The sequence below is a fragment of the Triturus cristatus genome, chromosome 7 (genome assembly GCF_964204655.1).
Source record: "Triturus cristatus chromosome 7, aTriCri1.1, whole genome shotgun sequence".
Lineage (NCBI taxonomy): Eukaryota > Metazoa > Chordata > Amphibia > Caudata > Salamandridae > Triturus > Triturus cristatus.
The window spans coordinates 1,381,686,046-1,381,701,181 of record NC_140590.1 but is presented as its reverse complement, the minus strand read 5'-3'; the positions used below and the strand labels follow the sequence as shown (position 1 = coordinate 1,381,701,181).

General features: G+C 48.5%; 1 long non-coding RNA gene across 1 annotated transcript; it reads right to left on the bottom strand.

Annotated features, from left to right (window-relative positions):
• Positions 1–13,494: 13,494 nt before the first annotated feature.
• On the bottom strand, positions 13,495–14,026 carry LOC146812100 (uncharacterized). The gene is made up of 3 exons (XR_014965865.1): positions 13,945–14,026; positions 13,764–13,847; positions 13,495–13,675 (listed from the first exon to the last, which is right to left on the bottom strand). It is a non-coding gene; the product is annotated as an uncharacterized LOC146812100 (long non-coding RNA).
• Between the last annotated feature and the right edge of the window lie 1,110 nt (positions 14,027–15,136).

The window sequence follows — 15,136 nt, the reverse complement described above, 5'->3', positions numbered from 1 at the left end:
ATCTAACATTCATTGTATTCTATTCTGTAGGTATTACCAACTGCCGAGGGCTACCTTCTTGAAACCCCTGCTCAAATCATGGGGTCTACAATCCTGTAGAGCGGCCTATTATAAATTAAAAACTCTGGATAACCCTTTGGCCATGGCCGCCGTCTCCTCTTATCTAAAAGCGATTGTGAGAGCCAGGGCATCAATGCAGCCTCAGATGATATAAGATTTAACGTTTGCTCTGTATTCTCACACGTCTTTATGACAGCTGCTAAATAACTGTAATTATGCCTAATGCACTCTTTTTAAAGTTTTTATGACCCCTGTGGTATTTTATTACTGAACTTTTATTGATTCTTTTTTAAACATACTTGCGTGTATTTTTATGATATTGTTTTTTACATATCGAATAAAGTTTACAATTGAAAATTGACAATTATCACTCTATCAATGCCCTTGTGGTGTGTCTTGCTAACATGCTGATTTCCCATGTCTGTGCCCATTTTCCAGGGTCCGCACACGATGCCTACATCATGAGGCGTAGCAGGGTGCCAGAAATGATGCTGCAGCAGCACGCGGAACGAGCATGTCTTGTTGGTGGGTATACTCTGTTAGTCCTGTCTTTTGCGCTATCTTTGTATCTTACGGCATCTCCTGACCCACTTCTTCACATGATGTTTCCATGTAGGGGACTCTGGCTATCCCAACATGCCATGGCTGATGACGCCTCTCCGCAACCCCAGAACAGCCGCAGAACACCGGTACAACGACACCCATGGGCAGACGAGGCGCGTGATTGAGAGGACGTTTGGACTCCTGAAGAGCATTTTCCGGTGCCTCCACAAGACCGGCGGCGCCCTCCCATATGCCCCGGTGAAGGTCTGCAAAATCTTCATTGTGTGCTGCATGCTGCACAACATGGCAGTGGAGAAGGCCGTGCCACTCATCCTTGATCCAGATGAGCAGGATCATCCACCCGTGGAGGATGAAGGGCTTGGGCACGGGGCAAGTGGGGATGAGGATGAGGATGAGGATGAGGACATTCGGAGTCAGCTTATCCGCAACTTCTTCTCATAATTGTGAGTCCCTGTGTCTGAGTGTGCACGCTTTGAGCCTTGTGTGGCATGTGTTGCAATGTGTGTGTCCAGCTGACTGTGTGCTAAATGACTTGGAGGTGTGTTCTGATGTGTCATTCAAGTGATGATGTCATTCCACACATTTTAGCTGGGACACAAAAATTTTTAAGAGCATGGTGACAACATCATTCCTGTAGAGTACATGTACATGTCTGCGGATTACTAGCTCTTCGCTGACTTGTTGTGTGTCTGTCCTCCCCAGGTTCTTGCGGCTGTCATCTGCTCATGTCATCATTGGCCTCCTGCTATTCCTCATGAGTATTGCAACGTGTGCTGGATCAGAGTTACATGCACAGACATGGTGAAAAGTCATTTTGGGTAAGGAGTGCAGCAAGTCATTTTGTGGGTGGTACGTGTTTGTGATATGTGGGGACTGCTCCTGTGCATGTTGTGTTACCATGCATACATGTCGACTCACCATGGGGCACATGACGTGTTGCATGGCTCCCATGAATTGATAGTCACCCTTCCTGACAGTCATCTGTAATGGTTTGTGGATTCTGATGAAGGCATCAATGTGTGTATAACGTCCCTCAGGAACATACGGGATGCTAATGGTGGACATAGTGTGGGACATCCCCATATGAGGCTCAATGGGGAATTGCAGACTCTCCGTGTGCAGCAAGGGGTGTTAGGCTCAACCCCTTCACTTGTGTGCCAGCTCAGTAGGATTTACCACATCTGTGTGTTGAAGGGGGTGTCCAGTGTAGGTCACACATGGTCAGCCAAATGACCTGCGAGTCTGTTCCAATTGATGCACTTCCCTTAGTGTGAGGCTGAGTAATAAAGGTGTTCATCACACTCCAAGGTGCCTCATCTCTGTCAATGCAGGTCTCTTGCCACTTTGCATGTGGTATATCTGGCATAGTTGTGGAAGATTATGCATAGGAGTCCATGTGCAGTTTAGCAACATGCATGCAGTTGCTCATGGATTAGGCTCCCTATTGGGCATGAAGTACATGGTCGTGTATGTTTTTTGGCATGTTGGTCCACACAATGGGCCATCAACACCTGCTGAGGGTGTGTCTCCTGTGCGCAGGTCGGCCTTCAGTTTCCTGATCCGGTGTCATGCTTCTTTGGTGATTGTTGTCTCTGGGTGTGCCATGTGACACTGGACACTCCTTACTTTACACACGCGCCTGTTGCAGTTGTCCTTCTGACATCCTAGTCTTTGTGTGCAAATTCTGGCATTTTGCAAGGAGATGCCGCCTGCTGCAGCGGCCCCTGCAGCAAGGGCCCACAGAGTATCCAGATTTGGCAACACACACGCCTCCAAGATGCTCCTCACTTCCTCCCTCCACCCATTCATTTGGCTGTCTTCAGCTAGTCTATGCCACTGTTGCCGCCACGCGGTGCCAAAGGCTGGACCATCAGCACATGCAAGGTGCACATTGCACCACCATCCTGTCCTTGAATAACCCACATCACACTACAGTCTGATGTAGCAGCCACACTCCTAGCTATGTCCATCCGCACATCTAACGCCTGCTGTCAGACATACCCTGGGCACACACACAACACCTTTGCATGCTGAGTTTGCAACTCCAACTGCCTACACTGCGCTGCCCCGCCTTCCAGGCCCTGTCACACCAACCAGGTCACGTCCCTCATACTCCCCACCGGCTCTGTAGCCCAGCAAGGGCCTGCGAGTGGGACTCAAGGCTTCAGCATGTAGTATGGTGTCATCGTCTGGGACATGGCACAGGTATCATCTCTCAGCATGTCAATCTACAGAGTGTCCAGGACCCCCCTCTCCACCATCACATGCGCACAGCACCTCATCATCAGCTCGTATGCCATTGACAGCCAGGTGCTCCTCACCCTCAACAAAGACACAGACATTGGCAGTTCCATCATTCAAGTATGCATGAGATCCATTGATGAATGGCTGAACACGAGCCACCTGGTGCTGGAGTTGTACAGGACTGAGGTGATCATCTGAGGATTGTCCCCTTCCAGCTGGGTCAAGTGCTTGTGTCCCACCCGCAAGAGCCCTGCACAAGCACCCAGTGGCCACACACACAAGATGGTGTGCAACATGTTTGGCTCGCTCACATTTGCCATGCTAGTCCACAGCATCTGTACCTCATGCTGCTACGCCCTCTGCATTATGCACATGATCCACAGATAGATCCACTCCAAGAAAAGACAGACCATCCCCCAGGTCCATGACAACATCCGTGTCAAATACTGCCCTGCCCTCTACGGAGCAAGTACATCCAAACTCCCAGGAAACTTGTCCACATCCAGGGTGCATCTGCACACCTCAGCTTCAACACCCTGCGCCCCAGCCACCTCACCGTCCACCATAGATTGCTGCAATGGATCACTGTCTGCTGCAGGATGACCTCCACACTCCCCACCCACACTCAGGAGGCAGTCCACAACCCCGACCCCAAACCAACCTTGTACGTCTGTCATCCTAGATCCCGTTGGGCCATCTCCGTGCATCCAACTTTGCCCTGGCCACCGTTCTTCACATCCACCGTACTCCAGCATACAGGACATTGTTCTCCCACCTGGCCACACATACCTGGGACTCCCTCCCCGGGAACCTCCGCATGAGCCATGACCTCTAGGCCTTGATGATAATCTCCCAAATAGGTCTGTCAGCACAGTTTAGCAAGCCCCCCCTCAGCAGCCAGAGGCCATCACAGGTGAGTGTTGTGCTCCATGCCTACATTGAATGATACCTTGTGACCCATGTGTGTCCTGTACCAGACTCTGATCCCAGGGTATGGATGGCTGGAGTTAGTTCAACACTCAGACATAGTTTGACATTTCCACACACATATGTTGTTGAATAATGCAAAATGACAGGAACGTCTCATGACCAAAGTAATATATTTATTTGCGGTGGGGTATGTATTTTGGTAGATGAAATTAGGTGCTCTACCGGGGGAATAGAATCCAAAGTTCACAGGGGGAGATGGTATTCTTGGCATTGGAAGTCATCAGAGTCCAGGGCACAGTGTTGGTCATCATTGGTCAGACTGTGACCAGCAAGTCCATGTGGCAGAGAATGTCATTGGATGAGGTGCTGCTGTTGCGCCAGAGGGCCAGGTGCCAGGCCAGGTGACCTGGGAGATGTGGATGGTCCGCTGACTCTCACGGTCTTTTCCGTGGACGACCCACCTTCCTCCGGGGACCGTCAGAAGCAGGCCTTGACGATGTTTGGGACGCTCCGTCAGACGAATCCTCCTCCTCCTCCTCCCTCCCTGTGTCTGGTGCTGGTCTACGCCTGGTGGCACAGGGAGGGTTGCCCATGCTTTGGGCGATCTTACGGAGTGATTGGCTCATGTCCCTGTGCACCGCCAGGAGCTCAGCCAGTCTTGCCTCCATCCGTCCTTGGTGTTGTTGATGACTGGCATGATGCTCGACCTGCAGGTTCTTTATCTAATCGAGGGTCCCCTGCATCTCTGAGAGTCTCGACACGACCTGGTTGATGCCTCTGGTGTCACGCCGGTATGTGTCCAGGATGTTGCGTATGTGTGACATACCGGTGTCCTGAGCTGGCTGGTCAGGATCGCGCCTCCGCCTGCCTCCACTCCCACCACCCCTGCCCACTTGAGCCTGGCCTGCCCTTGTGGGCACATCGAGTCTACGGGACCCCTGAGGGATGGCATTTGCAGGGTTGCCTGCCTCCTCCTGGGTGCCCGGAGAACCTTGTCCCTCCTGGTCAGACTGGCTCTGTTGTTCAGTGCGAGCAGGGTTCCTGGGTGTGTCCTGGGATGTGGCAGGAATGGGGGGGGGTGGTTGGCATAGATGTACCTGACGCAGGTGCTGCAGGGGCTTGGGTCGGGGTCATCCACGGAGTGGTGAGAGTCGTCGCTGCCGGTGGGATCATCTTCACGCGGAGCCTGGGACTGTGATTCTTCCCCCCCAATGTTGGGGGGAGATCGACGACGTTGCCCTGTGTGTGAGAGAGAGAGACAATGTTAATGGTGTTTCATGCGACATCTATGTTTCATACATATTCAAATTGACACAGTTCCTCCAGGTAGTTGGATGTGCCTAGCATTCCTCTCAATGTCCACTTGGGGATGGGTATGTTGCGGGGGACAGATTGGGATGTTCTCCTGAGTGTTTGACCTGTAGATTGTTGGCTATGATGCTTATTTGGCTATGGATTGGTCTTGTTGTGTCACATGTCCATTGTGGGAGTGTGTAAATCCGTTGCCTGCCCCGGGGGTGTGTGCTTGTGTTAGGGGGGGGTGTGACCGGGCCTGCTGTTGTGTGTAGTGTGAGTTCTCATTGGGTCTCCCAGGTGATGTGTCTGTCCCCTCATGGTGCATGCTGGCATGACAGTGAGTGTGAGTTCCTGTGCTAGATACCTGTGCTTGTGGAGTTGGTGTTTGAGTGTACAGGGGTCCCAGGAGGGCCTTGTGCTGCATACAGCAGGGCCAAGTGTCAGCTACCTTGTCAGTACTTTTCAGTCCCTGTGCATTGTGCATGGGTATGTACCTATGCCATATGGGCTGAGGGCATTGGTGTCTACGTCTCATTTTCACAATGTGTTGTGTGGGACCCACCCTCCCAGCCTCCCGGACATCCAGTCTTGTGTTTGTAGTTGTTGTAGCCTTGGACATGGCCTTGCCTTGATTTGTGAAGGGTGCATGGAGACGTTAGTGGCATGAGCGTGGTTTTTGAGTGTGGTTGTGTGCGGTGAGTGCTTGGGGGAAGTTGCGTGCATATGTGGTGTGGACCCCATTGCGCCCATGTTACGTAAGTTGTTTGTGTACTCACCAGGCTCTGCAACTCCTTCGACTCCGTGTACTCCCACCGGCGGTAGCAGGGCCATCACCTTCTCCTCCCAGGGATGGTAGTGTATGGGTCTGCGGGGCGGCCCGCCTCCAGTGATGTTACTCTGGGCATATTCTTCGTTCATTTTCCTCTTGACCGCCCTGCGCAGATCGTACCACCTGGCTTGGCATTCATGCCTGGTCCTTCGGATGGGCGCAACAGCATTCACCTTATCGACAATCCTCTGCCACATGGCAGATTTCTCAGCTATGCTGGTCTGTTTGACCAATGTTCCAAACAGCTGTGGCTCGACTCTGATGACTTCGTTGACAAGGAGGTCCAGCTCCGCCGTTGTGAACTTTGGATTCTTGTCTGTGGGCATGGTGTAGGGTGTGGGTGTGGGTGTGGATGGTTGTGGGTGTGTGGGTGTGAATGTGACGGTGTGTGTGTGAATGTGAAGAGGGGGATGTTTGTGAAGGAGGTTGTGTGAAGGTGTGTGAGTGAAGGTGTAGTGAAGGTATCAGTAATGTAGAGTTGTTTCTCTGTGGGGTCTGGCAGCAGTGGGTCTGTTGCAAAGGCTCATGGGTTGTGTGTGTGGGCCCTTTTTTATCGGTCCATTTTTGGGTGTGGCGGTGTTTGAATTTTGGTGGGTGTGTTATAAGAGGTGGTTGTGATTTAGGGCCTCTGTTTGCCTGTTTGGATGTGCCAGGTCCTGGTTCTGTAAGAGTCTTTTTCGAGTAGGTACGGTCCGTACATACGCGATGCTGGGTGAGGGTGCTGGGGTACGGTGTTGGAGTGCGGCGTGTACATGCGGTGGGGGTACGGTGCGTACACGTGCGGGCCTGGGGTACGGCGCGTACATGCGGAGGTACGGTGCATACATGCGGGGGTAAGGCACGTACATGGGGGGGTACGGCGTGTACAGGTGCGGGCCTGGGGTTCGGCGCGTACATGCGGAGGTACGGCGCGTACATGCGGGGGGTAAGGCGCGTACATAGGGGGGGTGCAGCGCGTACATGTGCGGGCCTGGGTTTCGGCGTGTACATGCGGAGGTACGGCGCGTACATGCGGGGGTAAGGCGCGTACATGGGGGGTACGGCTCGTACAGGTGCGGGCCTGGGGTACGGCGCATACATGCGGAGGTACAGCGCGTTCATGCGGGGGTAAGGCGCTTACATGGGGGGGGTACGGGGCATACAGGTGCGGGCCTGGGGTGCAGCGTGTAAATGCAGAGGTACGGCGCATACATGCGGGGGTACGGCACGTACATGGGGGAAGGCGCGTACATGGGGGTACGGCACGTACATGGGGGGGTACAGCGCGTACAGGTGCGGGGCTGGGGTACAGTGCGGACAGGGGGGTAAGGCGCGTACATGGGGGGGTACGGTGCGTACATGGGGGTACGGCACGTACAGTTGCGGGGCTGGGGTACAGTGCGGACAGGGTGGTGTACGGTGCTGACATATTGGGGGGTGGGGGGGCTGTACGGCTCGTACACGGGCATAAGTTTACCCATGTACATGTGTGCTACTGCGTTGGCTCCGTACGGGCCATTTTATGTGCGATTGTGTATTCGGACGGACGGTCGGGATCGTACTTGTGCGCTCGGACTTGTGTTTTACGATTTGCACGTAAAAATGTCCGGCTCACTCTCGTACACTTTTCCCGAAGATATTCGGACGTAAAAACTTTGCGACGCCCTCTCGTACACTTTTCCCGACGCTATTCGTAGTTATTTTTCACGTACGAATCGTACTTGGCCGTTTGTACGGTACTTGTACGACTTGTACGTAAAAAAATACGGATACGGGTCGTACGCAAAATATTTTTCACGGATCGGAATCGGCACCTTTATAATTGAAAATATTAATTATTTTTTTATATTATTCAGTTAATATATATAATAAAAAATAAAAATGCATGTTTATTTTTTTTACATTACATTTATTATTTATACATTTGAACTTTTTAAAATTATTTTTAAGTATGTTTTACCTAATAATATTTATTATTTAATTAATTTTATATTACCTTTAAGACATTTAAAAAAGTCTGTATTTTAGCAAACTATAGTATTGACAATGATATTTAGGATTCAATATTTTTGGACTTACCTGTTTGTAGATAGGAAGTCGATATTCTGTCACTCGATATTTTTACCTCGATATTTTGGCAGCTCGATAGTCTTCTCTTCGAAGTCAGTGATCAGGTTCATATAGATTAATATGTTCCTCGTATACCGTTGAGCATGGGAATGTCCATCAGGCGCTAAATTGTGCTGCATCAGATTGAAGTGCAGGGAGAGGGTGGCTGGGTATAAATTCAAGTAATGATTGCCTAGCATAGATATGCTGAGGCAGTACCTGAATTGCAGTTAGAGACCAAGCAGATATTCTACTTTGCAATGTCTTCTTTAGGTGAATGTGTTTTTTTTAGTAGAGCAGCCGTCCTTGCGTGTAGTTTAGTGATTGCAATTATACTTTGCAATAGCTTTTCGGTCCCCGTATTTGCGCTTATTTCTTTCTCCCAAGTTTTACATATGCCATTACATTTTTTCTAAAGTATTTCTTAACAGATGACTTTTTATATGAAGGCATGATCATTTTAAAATAATAATGCTAATGTGGTCACTAATTTCAACAGCACAGAAAGTCACCTAAAAGGTCCTTATTCCGCAAAAGACGAACATACTCTTCAGAAAAATTGTAAGTTTCCAATGTAAGTTGACATGTAGGGGCATTTTTACAAGTCCCTATCGCCACCACTACGTCACTTTTCTTGACCTTGTGGTGGCGATAGGGCTTCTCCTTATTCACAAGGCAGTGTTAAGCCACTTAATGTGGCTTAACACTGCCAGGTGAATAAGGCACCCTTTCCCGCTACACTTAGAGGGTCATTAGGATGGCGGGCGGGTGCAATGGGACTGCCCGCCATTGGTGCGGGGGTCCTGTAGGTGAAATTAGGATGCGCCCGCCACACGGGCGCATCCTGCATTCCTGACATTGCGGCAGGCGGTGCTCTCAGCACTGCCCGCCGCAATGCCAAGAAGGCATGTCATGCACTTCCATGCACAACATGGCAGACACCGCGCGGTGCCTGCCATGGGTTGCATGGAACTGCAGGGGGGTACCATAGGTACCCCCCATGTGCACCCCCCACCCCCCAGAATCCCTGGGGGCCCGTTAAGAGCCCCCAATGTCGGAAAACGCCTGCCTTTCCGTGGTGACGTTGCCGCCACGGGAAGGCAGGCCCCCACCTGCATTGTAATATGGATGGCGGTGTCTACCATACACCGCCACCATATAAAATGCTTTTCCGCCCGGTAGGCAATTGGGCGGATTGCCTACCGGCAGAAAACCGGCGGACGGTTTTCCCAACCGCCGGGGTCCCCCCGCCATGGTAATGTGGCGGGGGGAAATTAGCAGCGGGCGGTGATTTTTAGCGGGCGGATCGCCGCCGCCATACGGGCGGTGGCGATCCGCCCGTTATACAATGGACCCCTTAGTGTGAAAGGGGCTGGCAATGGGTGTTGTGGTGGATATTCCACCAAAAACACCCATTGATTTTGATGCGCCCCATATTTACAAGGGTGGCGTAAATATGAGGCAGCGCCATAATTAAGACCAGGGAAAACCTAATCTTACCCTGGCACAACTAGGAGAAATGTTTAATTTCTCTTAGTTTTTGCTGTTTCCATGTGTGCTGCGTTGTGCAGTACACATAGAAACAGCAAAACGCCATTGATTGTTTATGTGCAGGAAGGTGTGTCTTCCTGCACGTAAACAATCATTTTTTTAAACGAACGTTTTGCAACTTCTATGTGTGCTGCATCAGCACACAAAGAAGTTTCAAAATGCCGTTTCAGATTGTTTATGTGCAGGATGGGCACCTTCCTGCACATACTCAATCCTTACCCTCAGCCTGCAATGGCGCTAGGCAGCTAAATTTGCGCCAGCAAAGGGGGAACTGCAAGGCTGCACCGTATTCTTGTAAATACAGTGCAGTCCTGCTTTTCAGACGAGGGGGAGCGCAGCGTTAAGCCAAGGAGGCTAAGGCAGCGCTCCGCCACTTCCTTGTAAATATTCCCCGTAGTAGTTTTGTGGCAGTGTCTGTGTTTATGATGTGGGTGGACCTTGGTGTGATCCCTGTTGCTTATTTTTTCTCTAATATATTATTTACTAATATTTGTGAATAGCTTAAGATAGAAGTGGAGCACGGCATACAAGAGATATCATTTTAGCAATGACAGAAAGAAAACAGACATCTGTAAAGCTAATTGAAGTTTAGCACATCTTTAATGCAAAAATATAGCAGCATCACAAATATTGTAAATGCAATTCACAATCTCAACTGACCAGAGCTACGCCCTCTGAACAGTAGGTATACCTAATGCTAAACTTAGCACTTTTTGTTCTTTTTTTTTATACATTTTCCACAATGCAGCAAGGAGAGGAAAGAACAAGTGATTAAAGCAAAACTCAAGTTAGCCACTAACAAGAAGTCACCTAGCTTTTTGTTGTGGGAAGAATGTGAGAAGAGCTTGGGAAGGAGATGCAGTAGGTATGGTTAAAAGCTGACCACTAAATCTGCAGTGCCCGCTTGACTGTACCAACTTCAAAATGAGGCTATGCTTACTGTACAGCCAGACTTATTGTGCCCTACAAAACTGGGAAACAAAATAGCAGTACATTTAAAATATTTGTCATTGTGCAATAAATTCAGAGGTTTTGATAGCACTTTAACCCCTTGCCTGCCCATGACGGAACCACTCCGTCATGAGCCACGGGCGGCGTGTGCTCATGACGGAGTGGTTCCGTCATGCTGCGGCCGCTCCGCCCACGCGTCGCTGATTCCCCGCCTGTGCGGGCGAATTAACGAGTGGGCGGAGTCGTGACGGGACCACTCCGTCATGAGCACAGCTCGCCCGTGACTCATGGCGGAGTGGTTCCGTCGCGAGCATGGCAGCGCCGCGCTCACCCCGCACCCCCCCAGCGCCGCGGCAGAATTCGTGCCGCTGCCAAGGGGTTAAACAAGTATGAAAACAATGTCACTTGCTATTACCAGCAGACATAAAATTCATTCTCAAACTCTACTGGAAAATCCCATCTATTCAAGACATCTAACGCCTCAAACACTGCCTGCCCCTCATCCAGACCTGGATGTCTGGTGCTTACGTAAGCTCAACCTAACCAAGACAGAATTATTGTTATTTGCCAAGAACAATAACTAAGAAATAATACAGACATGGATCAATAACATGAACTTTGACAGCTTCGACCCCTAAGTTTCTCCGAATGTCAAGTCACTTGAATTCACTTTGGACACCAACACCTCACCCTAAACACATGGCCAAAAAACAAAGACAGCCTGCAACCAGCTCTCTCCTCTAAAGAAAGTGCAACCATTTCTTCCAGAAAGCGACTTCAGAAGTTCAAGCCCTCATCCTCTTGCATCTGGATGTCGGTAACACCCTGCTCCAAGGCAACACTGACAGCCATTAAGGGCATCCTACGTGTTTTTCTGTAAGTTTGCTTTTTTGTTTGTATTAACAAACTACAAATTTTAATATACTGATAGCAATTTTACAACTATGGGGACTCCACAGTCGGGGCAGAGAACTGCATACATAAAAAGATAGGAGAAGCCTATCTTTTAAAGTGAAGAGTCTCGTAATTTTACTATTAGTACAATTAATCTCGCAATTTGGGAATACCAAAAAAGTAGTTAGCTTACATGAAAGTGCAAGTTCACCTTTGTGAATCAGGCCCTGTTTCCCTGTGCATAAAAAAAAAAGTGTAATGTAACTGGTGCTCATGGAAAGCGCTACAATACTTTTGGGTCGAGTTGTGCTAAACAAAAATGCAAAAAAGAAGAAAAGCACAAGTTAACTCCTTCATTGCAAGTTACTTGTAAAACAAAAGTGCTTTTTTTCTCCATTTACTTCCTCAACGTTTTCTGATCACACAATGAATCTAAATAATCTCGTCTCTCTAACTGAGCTGGGATTCTCTGATTTATGTGTCACCGCGATGGGGTTAAGGTGTCCACAGAATGAATCAGCAGCTCTGTACAAAGAAGCTGATTACATAAAACACAAATCTGTTCATAGCTGAGCCACGCTGTAAACTATAGGCCCCCTTCAATCAGATGGGGGCGTCGTTCTATCGGTGCCATCTCTCCCATGGCTGATTGTGCAACTGACCCTTCCAATGGTGTTGATTGGGAACAGCTTGTTTTTGCTCTGCATCATCTGAATCGCCTTTGATCGCCAGTGTATGGGTAATGTATATAGAGCACAGCTCATAAATATACATAGGTTTCTTCCGTGCCCACGGATCATTGAAGCAGAATTTCCATTAGTGGGTGTGCTATGCTTCCTACTCGCAGGTGACCTGCTCCTGTCGCTCTTATAATGTGCACTTGCAGGATTTAACACGACAAAACATCTAGCTGTCTGCTGTTCGCCTATCTCCATAGACAGATTCTCGTAAGAATGACCTCCCCAGCTGGCCTGTTTTCAGGATTCATCCTGAGTTTGCTCAGCTGGTTTATTAGGTCTTGCCTGGATGGTACACTTACTGGCCTTTTGTTCTCCACCAGTGGGCTTAGAGACCGCCCATTGCTTACCATTGATCGCCTTCATTATCACCCTTAATTGCTCTCTTCCTATTGGTCAGTAGCACCTAGGCTACCTTACTCTTCATGCCTTTGTCCCTCCTCTGGAGCATGGACGTGTTTGTTGTGTCCTTCCTACTAATTTTTATACGCGACTCTTTGCTTTGTGTTTGAATACTTTGCCACAGTGTGTCTTTTTCAGATGGCTACCTCACATACTTCTTCCCCATCGGCTGCATGTCTTCTTGGCTGCGTCATAACATTTTTTTTTGCAACTGAGCAAATTGTATAACGTGGCTCAATCCCTCCCGCTCTTCAACCCTGCCTTGCGGCAGATTTACATATTTGATCCACTCTGAGCCGGAGACTCAGCCCAGTACCGACTTTGTCTTTACCTTTCCAACCACGGAATTCAGCCTCTAATTACAACAGGGTTTCAGGAAATGTGACTACACTAAATGGCAAAGAAGGTGTGGTTCATTTTTTAGCACTGTCTCTCTGACATTATCATTAATGTCTGATTTGATTTGTTTTGTTCACTTGCTATCTTTTTATCCAACTTGTTTAGAACATTTACTTCCGTTATATACAAATCTTTATATTTACTTCAACAGTTGTTGCACACATACCACACTCACTTTCTCCGACAAGCCTCTGATGCTTAATCCAATCTACGTATATGGTGTTTTACTTCCCTGTGCTCAAGTAGAGAGCATGTTGTGTAAGAAAACACAAGTGACACCCTCCTCACATGGAACCAGGGTACTTACAATTTAGATAAAAAACAGTGGTTCCTGTGGCCACTTAATGGTTAATATTACAATATATATATCAGCACAATCACAGTAAAATGGGGGTACATAAATGTCTGAGAAAGAAGGACATGAAACACAGAGTGTGTAGAGAAACAAGCTGTTTTATATATGAAAATTCACATGTGTTATAAATTCTCGGGGCTTAGTGTCCCAAGTGAAAAAAGGTGATACCTATGAGTATCGATTGTGACGTTTGTGACATAAGAACAAGGTTTCAATGTTGTTACAGAAACAACTATTCAATGGATACACAATAAATGTTAGCAGCCTCCTAGTATAATAGTAGGGACTGGGAATTGGTTCGCTTCAAGTTGTCGACTACGTTTCAACCCAGCTAACAATGTGGGGTCTCATCAGGACCAATCAATGTAGGGACACCTGAAAGATGATAATCAATGTATCAATGAAAAGCAATGTAAGGGAGGACAATTTCTATCTGAATTTCTGAACACAAATAGTGTCATACCTGTGGATGACTGACAGTTAGTGTGGTGAACACCTGTGGGAGTGAGGGGTAGGCAAGGATACTCACATAGGGCCCGGCCAGGCACTGTGTGGAAAAATATAAAAATAAAGGGATTAATTACATCGGGATTGTATATCACAAGCATATGCAATTTACTAGCATAAGGGTGTGTGTCACTTACCCTATGGAGGGGCGTGTACTGGCCATCAATGGTATTTGATGTAGTCAGGGTTAAGATCCTATATCCAGAGGACGGTGTCTGAAATAATATCATAACACCCTATTAGAGACATTGTGGCAATGTGCTGTGGTCAAGGAGGAGTTAAGTGCTCAAAGGCTCTCTTACCCCATGTATGGACAAGGAGACAGCAGGCCTGTCTGTTAATGTGTGTGTACTGAAAGAAATGTCTACTGGAAGTACCTATGATTCAAGTCAAAATGTCAATACTTAATAATACTTAGTGTGTTTCATAGACAGGACAACTGTACTTTCCTGATATCTTGCATTTTTTTCCCAAATGCATTTTACACTAGTGCATTTGGGGAAAAAAAACTGTTAATGAGTGCAACAAAATAAATCAGGCATCTTCCGCTTACTTTTGGAGTGTTGGAACGTGGGGATCCAGTGAAATATGGACTTCATCTCCCTTAACATGCGATCAATTAAACACTACATGATTTGTATGTCACTTACAAATCATCATCATGCGTTTAAGTTGAATTTGTTTAACTGAAGCCAACAGACCCTTTAACATTAAATGCATTAAAGTGCTTGGTGAGCTGCTCCCCTGGCTAGGTTTAATGGCTCCCCAGGGAGCCACGGCGCAGTTTGGGAACCACTGACCTATGCGCTGGCCAGCCGGAGATGGGACTGTGGAGGGTAGCCTGGCCAGGGTGTTCTTGGGAGGCATCTTGGAATAGTTGCTCTTGGCAGGAAGACAGGCTAGGGGACTGGGTAGGTTTACCAGCGTGGCCAAACTAATTTGGAGGCGACATATGCAGTCCAACCAGGCGCCAACCTGTTATGCAGCGCAGCTCTCCCTCTGGTGCGTGTCGGCTATTAAAGCGCAGCTAGGGGTGCATGATCCTACTCCGTGGCGGATTACACCCCTCAGATTGACCTTTATAGCTACGGTGCTACATTTTCCGTTCAACAGTTGCAGGAACTCTACAATCTTGGAGTCGATCTTTTTCTTGCCCACAACGCATTATGGCAGTGAATCGGGCCACTTGAGCTCCGGGACAGGCCGAGCTGCCACTGCACTTAGGTTTGCAGTGCTTCTTAATGCATGGGTCGGGTTGTCGGGCGGTATTGGTGCTGTATGCGATGCTGCAGGGAGATTGCAGTGACTTCTTACGTCTGACCAAGCCCA